Below are 17,996 nucleotides of genomic sequence, written 5' to 3'. Positions count from 1 at the left end.
AGAAACATAAATTACAGAACTTTACTTCAAGATCTGGAAGAAATAGGTAGACAAAATTAAAATACAAATCAGCCATAATGACACAACAAGCTCATGGGGCTGAATGGCCTATTCTAGTTCCTATGTTCCTATATGAATATCAATTAATAGGGTTTGGCACATGTGTCCAAGCATCCATGCATACAACTCTTTCTCCAGTCAATTCAAACTAGTCCAGATTTCATATGACTATTAGTCAACTAACTTATTTACATACATAGTATCTCTCCAACTTTCATCAACATTTGAGGTTCACTGTCATCAGGTCCAGCAACCTGATCAATCTGCAGTGCCTCAAACCAAGCTAAGGCCATTAATGCATTTACATTCAAAGAGTCAACATCTAAAGTATTTGTACCTACCGCTGTATCATCTCAGAAGTGAGGATTAATGCAAAACATATATATTCACATTTCAGCCATATCCTACTCCTCAATCCTAACTGCCATGCTAAATCTTTAAAGCACCTGTAGGGCTTTTTGACCACAAACAGAACTTAACCACCTGATGAATTGATTTCCCCCAATGCATTTTTGACATTCAATTGTGGCTTTAGTTAACTTCAACTGCATATAATATCTATACAAGCAATCTTGCCAATGTTTTATACCTTGGGAAATATTTATTTTTGAAGCTACTTTCTGACTATTTATGTAAATAACTTTATTTTTCATCTCTACAACTTACTTCCATCAGTCAACACACCCCCATCTCCATTTTTGAAACCTTTCTTTATCCTTGAAAATTGAACACTCTTATCCAGTGGGTACAAGTTGTCTGCAGCAATAATTTTCTCAACCAAATGAAATATGATAACATAATGACTATTGATGTGAATTGAGGAGTTGATAAGACATGGAATGTTTGCACCAGAAATAGTGACTGGAATTGAATCCATCATACATTTTATAGCTGACATTTAATATAAGGGAAAATGGAAATTAGGACAACGTGGTTAGTTCGTTCTGAGAGCTGCGCAGTTACAATGTTGCGCCAAGAAGCTTCCTTCTATGTTGCGAATTTCTACAGTTCCCACATAGAAATCAGATATCAACTCAGGAATACTGCTACTGATTAAATCCATTATTTCCCAACATGTTGAGTAAGGAAGAAATTCTTGCCCATACCCTCAACTATCTTTTCCCTGCCAGACTATCTATTGAATAAGGTCACACCCTAATTTCTGACTAGTTATCATCATTTCATAATATACATGGCTAATTTTAGGTATTTTGGTTCTGTTTCACATAGGATAAGTGAAGGGATTGACAAAACTGATGGGGTCTAAAGAAACCTCCATATTCTTAAAGAATTTGGCTTTACATTTGTCAGGGGGCTGGGAAAACGAGCTGTAGTCCAGAAGCCAGTGTTGAGAGTAGTGAGGTACTGAGGAGGGTATCAAGGTCGCAGGAGTGTACCGGCAGACAGAAAGGTGGGTTGAAGTGTGTCTACTTCAATGCAAGGAGCATCCGGAATAAGGTAGGTGAACTTAGAGCGTGGATTGATACTTGGGACTACGATGTTGTGGCCATTACGGCAATATGATTAGAACAGGGACAGGAATGGTTGTTGGAAGTTCCGGGGTATAGATGTTTCAGTAAGAATAGGGAAGGTGGTAAAAGAGGTGGAGGAGTAGCATTGTTAATCAAGGATAGTTTAACGGCTGCAGAAAGGCAGTATGAAGGGGATCTGCCTACTGAGGTAATATGGGCCGAAGTTAGAAATAGGAAAGGAGCGGTCACATTGTTAGGAGTTTTCTATAGGCTCCCAAATAGTAATAGAGATGTGGAGGAAGAAATTTCAAAACAGATTATGGATAGGTGTGGAGGTCTCAGGGTAGTTGTCATGGGTGACTTTAACTTTCCAAATATTGATTGGAACCTCTATAGGTCGAACAGTTTGGATGGGGCAGTTTTTGTACAGAGTGTGGAGGAGGGTTTCCTGACACAATATGTGGATAGGCCGACAAGAGGGGGGGGCCACATTGGATTTGGTACTGGGTAATGAACCGGGCCAAGTGTTAGATTTGTTTGTGGGAGAGCACTTTGGAGATAGTGACCACAATTCGGTGTCTTTCACTATTGCAATGGAGAGGGTTAGAGCCATACGGCAGGGCAAGGTTTATAATTGGGAGGGGGTAATTATGATGTGATTAGGCAAGAATTAGGGAACATAAGATGGGAACAGAAAATGTCAGGGAAAGGCACAAATGAAAAGTGGAGCTTGTTCAAGGAACAAATACTGTGTATCTTGATAGGCATGTCCCTGTCAGGCAGGGAGGAAATGGCCGTGTGAGGGAACCATGGTTCACAAAAGAGGTTGAATGTCTTGTCAAGAGGAAAAAGGAAGAGTTTGTAAGGATGAGAAAACAAGGTTCAGTAGGGTCGCTTGAGGGTTACAAGGTAGCAAGGAATGAGCTGAAAAAAGGCCTAAAGAGAGCTAGGAGGGGGCATGAGAAGTCCTTGGCGGGTCGGATCAAGGAAAACCCCAAGGCTTTTTACTCTTATGTGAGAAATAAAAGAATGACCAGGGTGAGGGTAGGGCCTGTCAAGGACAGTAGTGGGAATTTGTGCATGGAGTCAGAAGAAATTGGAGAGGTGTTGAATGAATACTTTTCTTCAGTGTTCACAAAGGAGAGGGACCATGTTTTTGAGGATGAGAGTTGTTATTGAAAATATGGAAAGATGTGTCATTTGAAACATGGAGGTCTGGCAATATCTGGTCTGAGAGAAACATGAGAGGATACAGGGAAATATCCCACAAAGGGTTAACAGCAGCTGCCAGGGAAGGATTGTAAAATGCAGATATCCTTGATCAAGCAGGCATCACAAAGGAAACAATGTAATCAGATCTATGAGATGAATTCATGTCAAAATGAATATTTAGTTGGATTAAAAGGTTTAGATCAAAGGTACTTTTTACAATCAAAGTTAATCAAGAGTTTCTTTACAATAATGTCATAAAAACTTAATTGTTAGAAAGAAAATATAAACCGAGAGAGCAGAACGAGAAACAGAACCAGAACGACAACCAGAGCTCAGAGGGAGAGGGAGAGAAGCAGAGAAAGAACAAGCAGCTAGAGACAGATTACAGTCAGCTCGGTCATGGGAAAGAGACAGGGCAGAGCAGCCAAGCTAAAATAGCTGATACATCGAAAGAAGACCAGACTTTAAAGAAGATTGATTGTCAAGTTGGGCCTGAAGGTCCCTTCAACCAACCAAAAGGATCCAGAAGCAAGATCTTTTAACTTTTCTGTAAAGACAGTGATTGCATCTTTTAAAGAGAGGAAAAAATATATAATAATAAAATAACTTTAAAGTTTTAACCTGAAACAGTGGTTATTCCAAAGTCTACTATATTTACTTAGCAATGCGGGACCTAGGATCGATGCTACTAAGTGGTAAGTAGATGAAATCTTCGGTGAAGGTATGGGTTATACTGGGGGGATAACTTGAAAATATAGTTTGACCTGAATAGCACCCACTGAAGCTTGCATTGGAGTCGGGGAGTGAGAATCCCTGATCACCATTTAAAATTTCGGCCCTTTTTGGTATAGGGGGACTTCTAAGAATAGTGGTGAGTTTTCAAAAACAGAGTGTGATTCATGCGGGTAGGCTGGAGGAAGTAGATGTTCTGAGGAAGGATGTATTAGCAATTTTGAAAAACCTGAGGGTCGACAAGTCCCCTGGGCCAGATGGGATATATCCAAGGATTCTTTGGGAGGCAAGGGATGAGATTGCAGAGCCTTTGGCTTTGATCTTTGGGTCTTCGCTGTCCACGGGGATAGTGCCAGAGGACTGGAGAGTGGCGAATGTTGTTCCTCTGTTCAAGAAAGGGGATAGGAATGACCCTGGTAATTATAGGCCAGTTAGTCTTACTTCGGTGGTCGGTAAAGTAATGGAAAAGGTCCTGAAGGGTAGGATTTATGACCATTTGGAAAGATGCAGCTTAATCCGGGATAGTCAACATGGATTCGTGAAGGGTAAGTCTTGCCTCACAAATTTGATTGAATTCTTTGAGGAGGTAACTAAGTGTGTAGATGAAGGTAGAGCAGTTGATGTCGTATACATGGATTTTAGTAAGGCGTTTGATAAGGTTCCCCATGGTCGGCTCATGAAGAAAGTAAGGAGGTGTGGGATAGAGGGGAATTTGGCCAATTGGATAAGTAACTGGCTATCACATAGAAGATAGAGGGTGGTGGTGGATGGAACATTTTCAGACTGGAGACCAGTTACCAGCGGTGTACCACAGGGATCAGTGCTGGGTCCTCTGCTATTTGTGATTTTTATCAATGACTTGGAGGAGGGGGCTGAAGGGTGGGTCAGTAAATTTGCTGATGACACCAAGATTGGTGGCGTAGTGGATGAGGTGGAGGGCTGTTGTAGGCTGCAAAGAGATATTGATCGGATGCAGAGCTGGGCCGAAAAATGGCAGATGGAGTTTAACCCCGATAAGTGCGAGGTGATTCATTTTGGTAGAAAAAATTTGAATGCGGATTACAGGGTCAATGGCAGGGTTCTGAGGAATGTGGAGGAACAGAGAGATCTTGGGGTTCATGTCCACAGATCTCTGAAGGTTGCCACTCAAGTGGATAGAGCCGTGAAGAAGGCTTATAGTGTGTTAGCGTTTATTAACAGGGGGCTTGAGTTTAAGAGCCGTGGGGTTATGCTGCAACTATACATGACCCTGGTGAGACCACATTTGGAGTATTGCGTGCAGTTCTGGTCACCTCATTATAGGAAGGATGTGGAAGCATTGGAAAGGGTGCAAAGGAAATTTACCAGGATGCTGCCTGGTCTGCAGGATAGGTCTTATGAGGAAAGGTTGAGGGAGCTAGGGCTTTTCTCTTTGGAGCGGAGGAGGATGAGAGGCGACGTAATAGAGGTTTATCAGATAATGAGGGGGAGAGATAGAGTGGAGGTTCAGAGACTATTTCCTCGGGTAGATGAAATGAAATGAAAATCGCTTATTGTCACTTCAATGAAGTTACTGTGAAAAGCCCCTAATCGCCACATTCCAGCGCCTGTTCGGGGAGGCTGTTACGGGAATTGAACCATGCTGCTGGCCTGCCTTGATCTGCTTTCAAAGCCAGCGATTTAGCCCTGTGCTACATAACTATAAGATTCAGGGTGGGAGATAGAGGAGGGATGTCAGAGGTAGGTTCTTTTCTCAGAGAGTGGTTAGGGTGCGGAATGGACTGCCTGCTGTGATAGTGGAGTCAGAGAGAACTTTCAAGCGATTATTGGATAGGCACATGGAGCACACCAGAATGACAGGGAGTGGGATAGCTTGATCTTGGTTTCAGACAATGCTCGGCACAACATCGAGGGCCGAAGGGCCTGTTCTGTACTGTACTGTTCTATGTTCTATGTGTACATGCCCAAATCTTGATCCTCATAAAATATTGATTATGTTAGGAAGCCTAAAGAGGTCGCAGCCGTGGTGCTGAGATCCAGTGCCTTGATTTGCTTCTCTGGGAAATTACATTAATCGAAAAGCAGAATACATTGTTCTTTCTGAGGGAATGCAGGTCTAATGTGAACTGATGTGGCCTTGCCTCAATGCTCGGGTGAGGGATTTACCTGCAAAATGTGCTTCTCTCTCCCGATGAACTGGTGGTGCACTCCTGTCTGCCACATCCTACTGTGATGGCACTGCCCCTTGAACATTTCTAGTAGCCAGCTGCTTCACAATGTCAGGAGAAGCTCCCCAGGAAGAGGCTCACTGTTGAAACAAACTGGATACAAACGGGTCTCCTCTATACACACGCAAACACTCACGCTCTTTAACTCCGTGATGCGACCATCAATTCACACGAGACGGAGAGTTGAAGTGAATAATGGTTTTAATCAGCTAGAACTGTGCCTGCCTGCGACTGCTCTGTACTGAGTGCCACCTACAGACTGCAACTCTATATACCTCCCCTGAGGGGGTGGAACCACAGGCAGAGCACACAAGGGCATCAACATCACACAATACAATGTAATGCAATTACAATGGTGAATGGTAGCAGTAATACATTCACCACATTCACCCCATGTTAAAAATTGAAGCCCAGCGGGGGTGAAGTGAGCTCACAGATCGAGTCTGTCCGGCGCCTTGATCGTTCGCTGCGATCACCTGAGCTCTGGTTTCGTTGCGGGCACGGGTGTTGAACTCGTCATTGCGGGCACAGGTGTTGGGCTCGTTGTCTCCGGGAGCGTCTCTTCTGGAGCTTCATCACTGTAGGTTGGCGATGGGGTGAGGGGTGGTGTAGGCCATGTAGGGGTGGTGTTCAGTGTAGGGTGGGGGGGGGGGGGTAGGTGATGGTCACAGGGGAACCGGCGGGTGCCAGATCCCGGAGGGAGACTGTATCTTGTCGGCTGTCGTGGTCCGCCACATAGGCATACTGGGGGTTGGCGTGAAGGAGCTGGATCCTCTCAACCAGGGGATCAGACTTATGGCTCCTCACGTACTTTCGGAGGAGGACAGGCCTCGGTGTTGTCAGCCAGGATGGAAGCGAGACCCCGGAGGTGGATTTCCTGGGGAAAACAAATAGGCGGTCATGAGGGGTCTCGTTCGTGGCTGTGCAGAGGAGTGACATAATGGAGTGGAGCGCGTCGGGAGGACCTCCTGCCAGCGGGAAACTGGGAGACTCCTAGACCGTAGGGCCAGAAGGACGGCCTTCCATACCGTCACGTCCTCCCTCTCTACCTGTCCATTTCCCCAGAGGTTGTAGCTGGTAGTTCTGCTCGAGGCAATGCCCTTACCGAGCAGGTACTGACGCAGCTCATCGCTCATAAACGAGGAGCCCCAGTCACTGTGGACGTAAGTGGAGAAATCGAACAGGGTGAAGATACTATGCAGGGCCTTAATGACAGTTGACAGTGGCCGCGGTCATGTCGGGGCATGAGATGGCAAAGGGGAAGCGGGAATACTCGTCCATGACATTAAGAAAATACGCGTTGCGGTCAGTGGAGGGGGGGGCCCTTTGAAATCGATGCTGAGGCGCTCAAAGGGCCGGGATGCCTTCACCAGGTGGGCCTTATCTGGACGATAGAAGTGCTTCCACTCCACGCAGACTTGGCAGTCCCTGGTCATGGCCCTGACCAGTAGGGCAGGTTGCGGGCCTTGATGAAATGGAGAACCCAGGTGACCCCCGGGTGACAGAGGTCATTGTGGATGAACTGGAGTCGGTTATCTTGCGCGCTGGCGCATGTGCCGTGGGACGGGGTACCTGGGGGCTCGTTGAGCTTCCCGGGACGATACACAATATCGTAATTATAGGTGGAGAGTTCGATCCTCCACCTCAAGATATTATCATTCTTGATATTGCCCCGCTGTGTATTGTTGAACATAAAGGCTACTGACCGTTGGTCGGTGACGAGGGTGAACCTCTTACCAGCCAGGTAGTGCCTCCAATGCCGCACAGCTTCCACAATGGCTTGAGCTCCTTTTTCGACTGAGGAGTGTCGAATCTCGGAGGCGTTGAGGGTACGGGAAAAAAAGGTTACGGGCCTGCCTGCCTGGTTAAGGGTAGCGGCCAGGGCGACATCTGACACGTCGCTCTCCCCCTGGAAGGGTATGGACTCGTCCACCGCGTGCATCGCGGCTTTGGTAATATGTGCCTTGATGCGGCTGAAGGCCAGGCGGGCCTCAGTCGTCAGGCGGAAGATGGTGGCTTTGATGAGTGGGCGGGCTTTGTCCGCATAGTTGGGGACCCACTGTGCATAATATGAAAAGAACCCGAGGCATCTTTTCAGGGCCTTGTGCAGTGGGGGAGGGGGAGTTGCAGAAGGCGGCGCATGTGGTCGGGGTCAGGCCCTAGGACTCCGTTTTCCACGACATAGCCGAAGGTTGCCAGTCGGATTGTGCGGAAAACGCATTTCTCCTTGTTATAGGTGAGATTGAGAGCTTGAGCAGTTTGGAGAAACTTCTAGAGGTTGGCGTCGTGGTCCTGCTGATCATGGCCGCAGATGGTGAATTTGTCCAAGTACGGAAATGTGGCCCGCAGCCCGTACTGGTCCACCATTCGGTCCATCGTTCTTTGGATGACCGAGACCCCATTGGAGACGCCGAAGGGCACCCGGAGGAAGTGGAAGAGGTGGCCGTCTGCCTCAAAGGCCGTGTAGTGGCGACCTTCCGGGCGGATTGGAAGCTGGTGGTATGCGGACTTCAGATCTACTGTGGAGAACACCCCAGTAGTGTGCAATCTGATTAACCATGTCCGCTATCCGGGCAAGGGGGTCCGCATCGAGTTGCCTATACCGGTTCATGGTTTGGCTGTAGTCCACAACCATCCGATTCTTTTCCCCGGTCCTGATGACCACCACTTGGGCTCTCCCGGGGCTATTAATGGCCTCAATGACCCCCTCCCTCAAGAGCCACTGGACTTCTGACTTGATAAACGTCCTGTGCTGGGCACTGTACCGCTTGCTCCTGGTGGCGACGGGTTTACAGTCGGCGGCGAGGTTCGCGAAGAGCGGGGGAGGGGCGACCTTAAGGGTCGCGAGGCTACATATGGTGAGAGGGGGTAGGGGCCCGCCGAACTTCAGGATCAGGCTCCTGCGGTTGCACTGGAAGTCCAGTCCTAAAAGGAGAGGAGCGCAGAGGTCGGGGAGGACATATCGTTTAAAATTGGCGTACTCGGCGCCCTGTATCGCGAGGTTCGCGGCACAGTACCCCCAGATCTGCACTGAATGCGATCCGGACGCGAGGGAGATTGTTTGGAATGCGGGGGAAATTTGGAGAGAACAGCGTCTCACCGTGTCTGAATGTCTGAAGCTCTCCGTGCTCCCAGAGTCAAACAGGCAGGGCGTTTCGTGCCCATTGACCCGGACGGTCATCATCGAGTTCCTGAGGTGCTTGGGCCGTGACTGGTCGAGGGTGACAGAGCTGAGCTGATGGTAGCCGGCGTGGTTGGAGGTGGTGGGGCGGTCCCAAGATGGCGGCCCCCATGAGTCGCACGGGTCGGGTAGGGTTAAAGATGGCTGATCCCACGGTCAGCACGAGGCTGATGACGCGTCTGGAGGGAGCGGTACCGGCAGGCAGGCAGCCACACTGCGGGCCTGTGAGTCTGAACATCGGGCCTGTGATTTAGGAGCTTTGGATCTGGCCAGGCAGACTGGCAAAGTGTCCTTTCTTGCTGCAGTCGCTGCAGGTTGCGTTCCGAGCCGGGCAACGTTGCCTGAGGTGCCGGTTCTGACCACAGAAATAGCAGGGCAGGCAGCCGCGTGGCACAGGCCTGGGACACCCTCTGGTCGGGTGTCTACGAGGGGATTGCGTGATCGGAGGGGAAAGCATTGAGGCTCTGAAATGCTACTTCTAAGGAGGTGGATAGTTTTACCGTCTCTTCTAGGTCAAGGGCGCCCTTTTCGAGCAAGCGCTGGCTGACGTAGTTGGACCGGACTCCAGCCACATAGGTGTCCCGGATGGCGAGTTCCATATGCTGCGAGGCCGTGATGTCCTTGCAGTTGCAGTTTCGAGCGAGTACCTTCAGATCGCGTAGGTATTCCTCCAGCGATTCCCCGGGGTGTTGACGACGAGTGGTGAGGAGATGCCGCGTGAACACTTCGTTCACTGGCCTCACGTACTGCCTTTTCAGGATCGCGACTGTGTCTGCATATGTGATCGCTCCCTCAATCCGCATGGAGATTCTGTGGCTCACCCGGGCATGGAGGAGGCTCAGTTTCTGTTCCTCGGTGACGGTGGGCGAGGAGGAGGCGGCGAGGTAGGCTTCAAAACAGCGGAGCCAGTGCGAAAAAATTCCTTTGGCTTCAGCTTCCTGTGGGTTGCGTTCCAGTCGATCAGGTTTGAGGGCAACAGTGGTTTTAATCAGCTAGAACTGTGCCTGCCTGCGACTGCTCTGTACTGAGTGCCGCCTACAGGCTGCAGCTCTCTATACCTCCCCTGAGGGGGCGGAGCCACAGGCGGAGCCCACAAGGGCATCAACATAATACAATACAATGTAATGCAATTACAATGGTGAATTGTAGCAGTAATACATTCACCACTCTCTGTAAACAACCAGCATTTTCCTGCTGCAGGAGGGGATGGTGAAAGGGAGCATGGGTGGGTGAAGGAGGGAGAGAGGAGGAGGGTTGGGGCACACCTCAAATTTCAGCCCTGCCCTCATGACACCCATTCCCTCACACACATTCTCTGATGTAAAATCTTGAATGCAAGGCGCCAACCGCTGCTGTGCTCCCAACAGGCAGTTTGGCTAAATCGCCCCTGATTCTATACTGGTGCTCCTCACAGCACCGACATTTGGCCACATGCAGAAGGCGAATGTAGAATCATAGAATCAGAGAATTTACAGTGCAGAAGGAAGCCATGAGGTCCATTAAGTCTGCACTGGCTCTTCGAAAGAGCACCCCACTTAAGCCCACGCTTCCACCCTATCCCCGTAACACAGTAACCCCACAGAACCTTTTTGGACACTAAGGGCAATTTAACATGGCCAATCTACCTAACCTGCACATCTTTGGACTGTGGGAGGAAACTGGAGCATCCGGAGGAAACCCACGCAGACACAGGGAGAACGTGCAGACTCCGCACAGACAATGACCCAAGCCAGGAATCGAACCTGGGACCCTGGAGATGTGAAGAAACTGTGTTAACCACTGTGCTACTGCACTGCCCTATGTAGTTCTGAATGTGTGAATATCTCAATAGCGCCTGCTCAGAACCGAGAGCTGCAATAGATAAAATAAGTCGTCCCCTCATTTTTGCTTGGTTGGGAACAGTGAAATACGTTTCAGTTGTGGGCAGGTTTGCATGCAATGAATGTCAGTGTATGATTGGCTGTGGAATAAATCAGAGCGCGTGCATTTTGGGCCTCCCATGTCTTTGGTGGCCCTGTGCCAGGGGATGGCATGTTTCATTGTAAATCCGCCCTGCATAGTTGTTAAAATTAATTGAATAGGTAAAATGAAATTTCTTCATTGATATATTATTACCATCTAATAATGAAACTGAATCATATGTCACACTTTTAACACAAATGTAAAACAGCAGAGACACAATAAGCTAATAAGAGACACAATAAGCTAAATGCCCCCTTCTGTCCTGTAGGATTCACTGATTCTGTGCCGCATGTATTACAACGAGCAAACATAAGATCAAAATTCAGCTTGTATTTTTGTAGTCCGAGCTCCAACCTGCATGTATGCTTATTAAGGCTTTGGACTGGGAGCAATGTTTTGTCACTTCTACTTCATCCTGCAGTTTTACAGTACTTTCCACATATTATAGCCTCTGCCCAATAAATATAACATTAAGATGGTTGATTTATAGGCACACTTCGCACTCTCCACCATTTTACCTGAGGTCTGCGGGTGGGTGATCCAAACTCCGACTAGCAATCAGATAGAAGTCATGTTAATCTATTTAAGTCAGGGTCAGATGTACAGAGAAAATTGAAGTGATTTAGAAGAGTTTCTTGTGATTGGCCTGCAACAGGGAGAAGAACTACTAAAAACTTCAAAGTTATTTTTGGTGAGGTCAGGAGCCTGCGGGCTCTTGCTGCTGGTCCACTGTCACCCAGGCTTCCCTCCACCCTCTCTGTTCCCCTTGATTCTGGTAAAGTCAATAAGCAGGCCATTTAGTATTGCACCTGCAGTGAGCGGCAGCAAGATGCTGGTTTGATCTATGCATGTTAGTGACACGTATCCCTTGAAGTGGATCCCCCAGATTGAATCCACTGGTCAGCACCCAAGATCTAAAATCAGTAAATAGAGCTCGACACACATCAACACAGTCCAATCCTATTGAATAATGTAATTAACTGAACCAGACATACAGGCCAGAATGTATTGGATTCGATCCCTGCCCTGTGGGTACGTAACCCTTAGAACTTGGTGCAATTGGGAATTGCAGTAAGCCTCAGGGTTTCTGTTGCTGCTTGTGTACTGAACCCTTCTGCAAAGTATCTGTATCAACCTCTTGTAAGGACATGACCAGGCTCCGCTATGATGCTTCCTGTGATAAATGAGCCTGTCAACACTCACTGACTATGCCTATCTGTGAAGAATGGCCACTTAGGCAAGGTACCAGAGGGCTGCCAGTACCTGCGGAGCTGTATACCAATGAAAATTCAGACCTTCAGGAGTGGAAAAACAAAAAATAAATCAACACAGATATTTGTATAATGCAAAACACTTACCAAACCTAACGTTGTGTATTATCTGTCATGATAATAAGGTGTTTGTGGCAGTGGACTTCAGTATAAGATACATTCTGTACTTCAGTTGAACGTCAGATAGCACATGTAAGTGAAGATGGCAACAAGGATGCAGATGTCTTGCAGTTGTGTGTTCATGTATTGAAAATGTATCAGTAATTATGTTATTTTACAGCAATGATGTCGGTCATCTTGAAACATAAAAACAAGACAAAAGCAAATTACTGCGGATGCTGGAATCTGAAACAAATACAGAAAATGCAGGACAGTCTCAGAAGGTCTGACAGCATCTGTGGAGATGGAACAGAGGTAACGTTTCAAGTCTGGAGGACTCTGTCAAAAACAAGACAATTCATCCTTGGAAAGTTATAGTTCCATGGCAAGGAAATTAATATAGGTACAATACATAAAATCTGGCTACCCGAAAACAGTGGTGTCCACAAACTACAGATTCCTTTCCCATGGTTCAGTGAACCTTGACTCCACCTGACCCACCTCATCTCGGAAAAGTTTGGGAAGTTATTGAGTTTTGATCTGCTTTGCATGCCTGTATTTCCCTCACTCCAGCAAACCTTGACTCCACCCAACCCACTGCAGATGTGGTAGAGATAGTTGAATTCACCCAGGAATAACAAAAGACGCTTGCAGAATCCAATGAGGTAAATATTGTGCTACGTATTATATTTGGAATCGGGACAGATAGAATCAGAGAATCACTAGTGCAGAAGGAGGCCATTTGGCCCATCAAGTCTGTACTGACCTTTCAAAAGAGTATTCTGCACATGTCTACTCACCTAATTCACCCCGCCCTACCCTCGTAACCCCATAACCTAATCTGCACACCCCTGGACACTAAGGGGCAATATATCATGGCCCACACACATCATTGGACTTTGGGAGAAAACCGGAGAACCCGGAGGAAACCCAGACAGACACGGGGATAATGTACAAGCTCCAACCAGTCAGTGGCCAGAATTGAACCCGAGTTCCTGACGCTGTGAAGCAGTAGTGCCAACCATTGTGCCACCGTGCCGATTCATGCTACGGTACAGGGTGCCTGTATTGAGTTTTGATGCGATTAAAGCCACCTAACCATAAATTCACATGCCTAAAATCAAACATTCCACTTGATTCTCAAAAATCTTCAAGGGCACTGGTTGCCTTTTTACAGGTGGTCCAGTTGAGTTATTAAACAGGTCGCATTGATAAGGAGAAGGCATGAAAAATTGGTAAATCCATTTTATGAGAAGTGAATTAATATTAGAAGTGGCACGACACCCTAGGCTAGTGTGCAGTCAATTCCAGCCCCAGTCGACCAGGGGCCGCAACAGAGGTGAAATTCAAGTTATTTAAATATCAAATGTCTTTGGTTTGATTCAGCTTAAATACAGCCAGCAGGTTTGGAAATCTGAACACAAATAACCTTTCATTATTTAACAGTAATTAGCATTAAATAGGCAACAATACTATTATCTAATTCCCAAACCCCCCCCCCCTCTTCTAACTCACCTCACTCTACACACACACACACACACATGCACAGACAGCAAAAGGGAAAGGTGTTATCACTGTATTTGCTAGTCGTACCACAAGAGGGTCACTCTGTGAACTGTCGATATCTTCCTCTACCTTAATCTTATCATCTCTGTCCTCTTCCACTACTGCTACCAGCTGACATGCTTATTCCTTCCCACTTTCTTTTCTGCAAATATATTTTTTCGTTTTTGTTTTCAATGCAAAGAGCAGACACCCCTGCCTACTCCCCCGAAAGAGCCCAAAATATCCCAAACTCACTTGGTTCATCCGCACACTTGACCCCCAGCGCCTTGTACAGCAACCGGACTAAGTCTACAAACCCCTGCTCGAACCCGAACTGCCCCAACACCTCCCACAAATATTCCCAATCCACCCAATCAAACGCTTTCTCTGCGTCCATCGCCACCACTACTTCCACCTCCTGCCCCTCCGAAGGCATCTTGATTACATTAAGCAGTCTCCTCATGTTCGCTGTCAACTGCCATCCCTTCACAAACCCGGTTTGGTCCTCGCCTATCACCCCTGGGGACGCAGTCCTTGCTTCGCAAGGTCAGCAACTGGCGTCTACGTTCAGGAGCGATATCTGGTGGTACAACCCACACTGCTCCGGATCCTTGTCCTTTTTTAATATCAGGGAGATGGAACCTGCAACAGTGTCGGGGGAAGCTCCCCCCTCTCCCTTGTTTCAATATACACCCTCACCAGGCCCCCCCCCCTCTCCCTTGCTTCAATATACACCCTCACCAGGCCCCCCCCCCCTCTCCCTTGCTTCAATATACACCCTCACCAGGCCCCCCCCCCTCTCCCTTGCTTCAATATACACCCTCACCAGGCCCCCCCCCCTCTCCCTTGCTTCAATATACACCCTCACCAGGCCCCCCCCCTCTCCCTTGCTTCAATATACACCCTCACCAGGCCCCCCCCCCCTCTCCCTTGCTTCAATATACACCCTCACCAGGCCCCCCCCCCCCTCTCCCTTGCTTCAATATACACCCTCACCAGGCCCCCCGCCCCCCTCTCCCTTGCTTCAATATACACCCTCACCAGGCCCCCCGCCCCCCTCTCCCTTGCTTCAATATACACCCTCACCAGGCCCCCCCCCCTCTCCCTTGCTTCAATATACACCCTCACCAGGCCCCCCCCCCTCTCCCTTGTTTCAATATACACCCTCACCAGGCCCCCCCCCCCTCTCCCTTGCTTCAATATACACCCTCACCAGGCCCCCCGCCCCCCTCTCCCTTGCTTCAATATACACCCTCACCAGGCCCCCCCCCCCCCTCTCCCTTGCTTCAATATACACCCTCACCAGGCCCCCCCCCCCCTCTCCCTTGCTTCAATATACACCCTCACCAGCAGTGGCCTCAGGTCCGCTCCAAACTTTTTATAAAACTCCATCTGGAACCCGTCCAGCCCTAGGGCTTACCCTGTCTGCATTGTCCTCATATTGTCCAACACCTCCCTCAGCCCAATTTGGGCCTCCAATCCCGGAACCAGCTCCTCCTCCACCTTGGGAAATTCCAGTCCCCCGGCCGAGGACTCCAACTCGTATAGACTACCGTAGAATGCCTCAGACACACCATTCACGCCCTCGGGGTCCAATACCACCTTACCCTTATCATCCTTTACCCTGCTAATCTCCCAAGCCGCCTCTTGCTTCTTCAACTGGTGGGCCAGCATCCTGCTCGCCTTCTCCCCGTATTCACACACTGCCCCTCTCTTCCTCTGTAGCTACCCCACCGCCTTCCCCGTAGACACGAGCCCAAACTCCAACAGGAGCCTCTGCCTCTCCTTCAACAGCCCTGCCTCTGGGGCCTCCGAATACCTCCTATCCCTCAGAATCTCATCTATCAGCATTTCCATATCCGCCCACTCTGCTTTTTACCTAACTACCCTCTTGAGTGCCTCTCACAGCATGGAGGCTCTTAGCTCCACATATCCTCAAATGGCAGCCCTCACCCACTCGGACACCTCCTCATCCGCCAACAACCCTGCATCAAGTGTCCCCTGCGGGTGCTGGGTCCCCCCCGGGCCACACCCAAATCCACCCAATCCACGCGTGGTCGGAAAATGATCGGCGAATAATCTGAGTTACCACCCTCACCGACAACGCCTTGTCTAACACAAAAAAGTCAATCCGGGAGCACATGGGAGAAGTATGAAAATTCCTTTGCCCTGGGCCTCCCAAACCTCGATAGGTCCACAACCCCCATGTGCTTCATATACCCCTTCAGCTCCTTCGCCACTGCTGGTATCGAACCAGGCTCGGCCGGTCCAAGCTCGATTCTATACCAGTGCTAAAATCCACCCCCATAATCAACCGGTGCGAGTCTAAGTCAGGAATCTTCCCTGATACCCGCCTCATAAAATCTACATCATCCCAGTTTGGGGCATAAATGTTTACCAAAACCACCAGCAACACCTCCAGCTTTTCACTAACCATTACGAACCTCCCCCCCACCCCCTCGGGATCTGCCACAGTGTTCCCCACCTTGAACACCACCTTCTTATTCACCAACACCAGCACCTGCTTCGTCTTCATGTCCAGTCCTGAGTGGAATGCCTGCCCCACCCATCCTTTCCTCAACCTTGTCTGGTCCCCTATCTTTAAGTGTATCTCGTGCTAAAAAGCCACGTCCAGCTTTAGACTCCTCAGGTGCGCGAACACACATGACTGTTTGACCGGCCCATTCAGCCCTCTCACGTTCCACGTGACCAGCCTGGACAGGAGGCTCCCTTCCCCCCTCCCCTGTCGATCAGCCATATCCCTTTTTGGGCCAGCCCCCAGCACACGTCATGCAACCCTCCAGGCCCACCCTTGGATGTCCACAGTCATCGATCCTTTTCCAACTGCGCCACATCAACCACACCCTTGTCTGCAAACCTCCCCCACCCCTGAAAGTGCATTTCCTACTTTGGCTCGCCCACCGGAGAATCTTCTCTCTCTAAATGTTGGAAAAACCAAGGAACTGATCATCAAAGTCAGGAAGCATAGCATGACACCCCCCTCCCCCCCTCATCTACATAAATGGATCCGAAGTGGAGATGGTCGATAGCTTTAAGCTCCTGGGGGTCACCATCACCAACAGTCTGTCCTGATCCACTCACGCTGATGCAACAGTAGGAAGCCCAACAACATCTCTACTTTCGACGGAAGCTGAAGAAATTCGGCATGTCTTCATCGACTCTCACAAACTTCTACAGATGTGTGATAGAGAGCATGCTATCTGGCTATATGCCAGCTTGGTATGGCAACTGCTCGGCCCAAAATTGCAAGAAATTGCAGAGTGTGGTGAACTCAGCCCAACGCATCACACAAGCTTGCCACCCTCCCTTTGATTCTGTCTACACCTCCAGCTGCCTTAGAAAGGCAGAAAGCATTGACAGACACCCCTCACACCCAGGCTTTTCTCTCCTCCACACCCTTCCATCAGGCAGAAGGTATAGAAGTCTGAAGACCCGCATATCCAGACATAGGAACAGCTTCTTCCCCACAGCCACTAGACTCCTCAACGACTCTTCCTCTGACTGATCTGTTCCCTCTAAGAACACTTTTCATGATGCCCTATGCTGCTCTTGCTCATATATTGCTTGTTTGGCCCTTGTTTCGCACTGTAACCAATCACTATTTGTTGATGTACCATTTGTCAATGTACTCTGTCGATTATTCTTTTGCCTACTATGTATGGACTGTGTACGTTCCTTGGCTGTAGAAAAATACTTTTCACTGTACTTTGGTATATTTGACAATAAAAAGCAATCAATCCAGAAAGAAGTACAACCGCACCACCATCGCCCTTGGCAGCTCACCCGTCTGCGGCCTCTTCAACAGCGTCCTGTGCGTTCAGTCAACCTCCAGGGGCTGGTAAAAGGCTCCATCAGCTCCTCCAACATCTTGGCTACATACACGCCGGCCTCCGTACCTTCGATGCCTTTGGGCATCCCCACGATCCTATGATTTTGTCTTCTAGAGTGATTCTCCAGATCCTCTACCTTCTCCCACATCACCCCACCCCTGCCACCAATGAGGCCAGCTGCTCCTCGTGCTCCCCCACTGCCTCCTGCACTTTCTGGATCGCCTGGGCCTGGGACTCCAGCATCTGATATCAAGAGAGTGCTCCACTCTCTTGATATCAGACGTAATCGGTTCCACCATCTTGGCCAGATCTTCCAGGGCCTCTTTCATCTGCTGGCAGATCTTTCCAGTAAGGAACTCTAGTAACTACTCCGTTGACCACTGGGTGGGCAGGGCAGCCCCCTT

General features: G+C 48.8%; 1 long non-coding RNA gene across 1 annotated transcript in view; it reads left to right on the top strand.

Moving 5' to 3' along the window:
* Positions 1 to 17,996, top strand: part of LOC140427300 (uncharacterized) — a 56,373-nt gene that overhangs the window by 5,143 nt on the left and 33,234 nt on the right. The window contains exon 2 of the long non-coding RNA XR_011948450.1: positions 12,378 to 12,511. This is a non-coding gene — a long non-coding RNA (uncharacterized lncRNA). The remainder of the gene's footprint in view (positions 1 to 12,377; positions 12,512 to 17,996) is intronic.

This window comes from Scyliorhinus torazame, chromosome 7 (assembly GCF_047496885.1).
Source record: "Scyliorhinus torazame isolate Kashiwa2021f chromosome 7, sScyTor2.1, whole genome shotgun sequence".
In the NCBI taxonomy this organism is placed as follows: domain Eukaryota; kingdom Metazoa; phylum Chordata; class Chondrichthyes; order Carcharhiniformes; family Scyliorhinidae; genus Scyliorhinus; species Scyliorhinus torazame.
The sequence above is the reverse complement of the archived record's forward strand: the minus strand, read 5'-3'. Positions and strand labels throughout refer to the sequence as shown.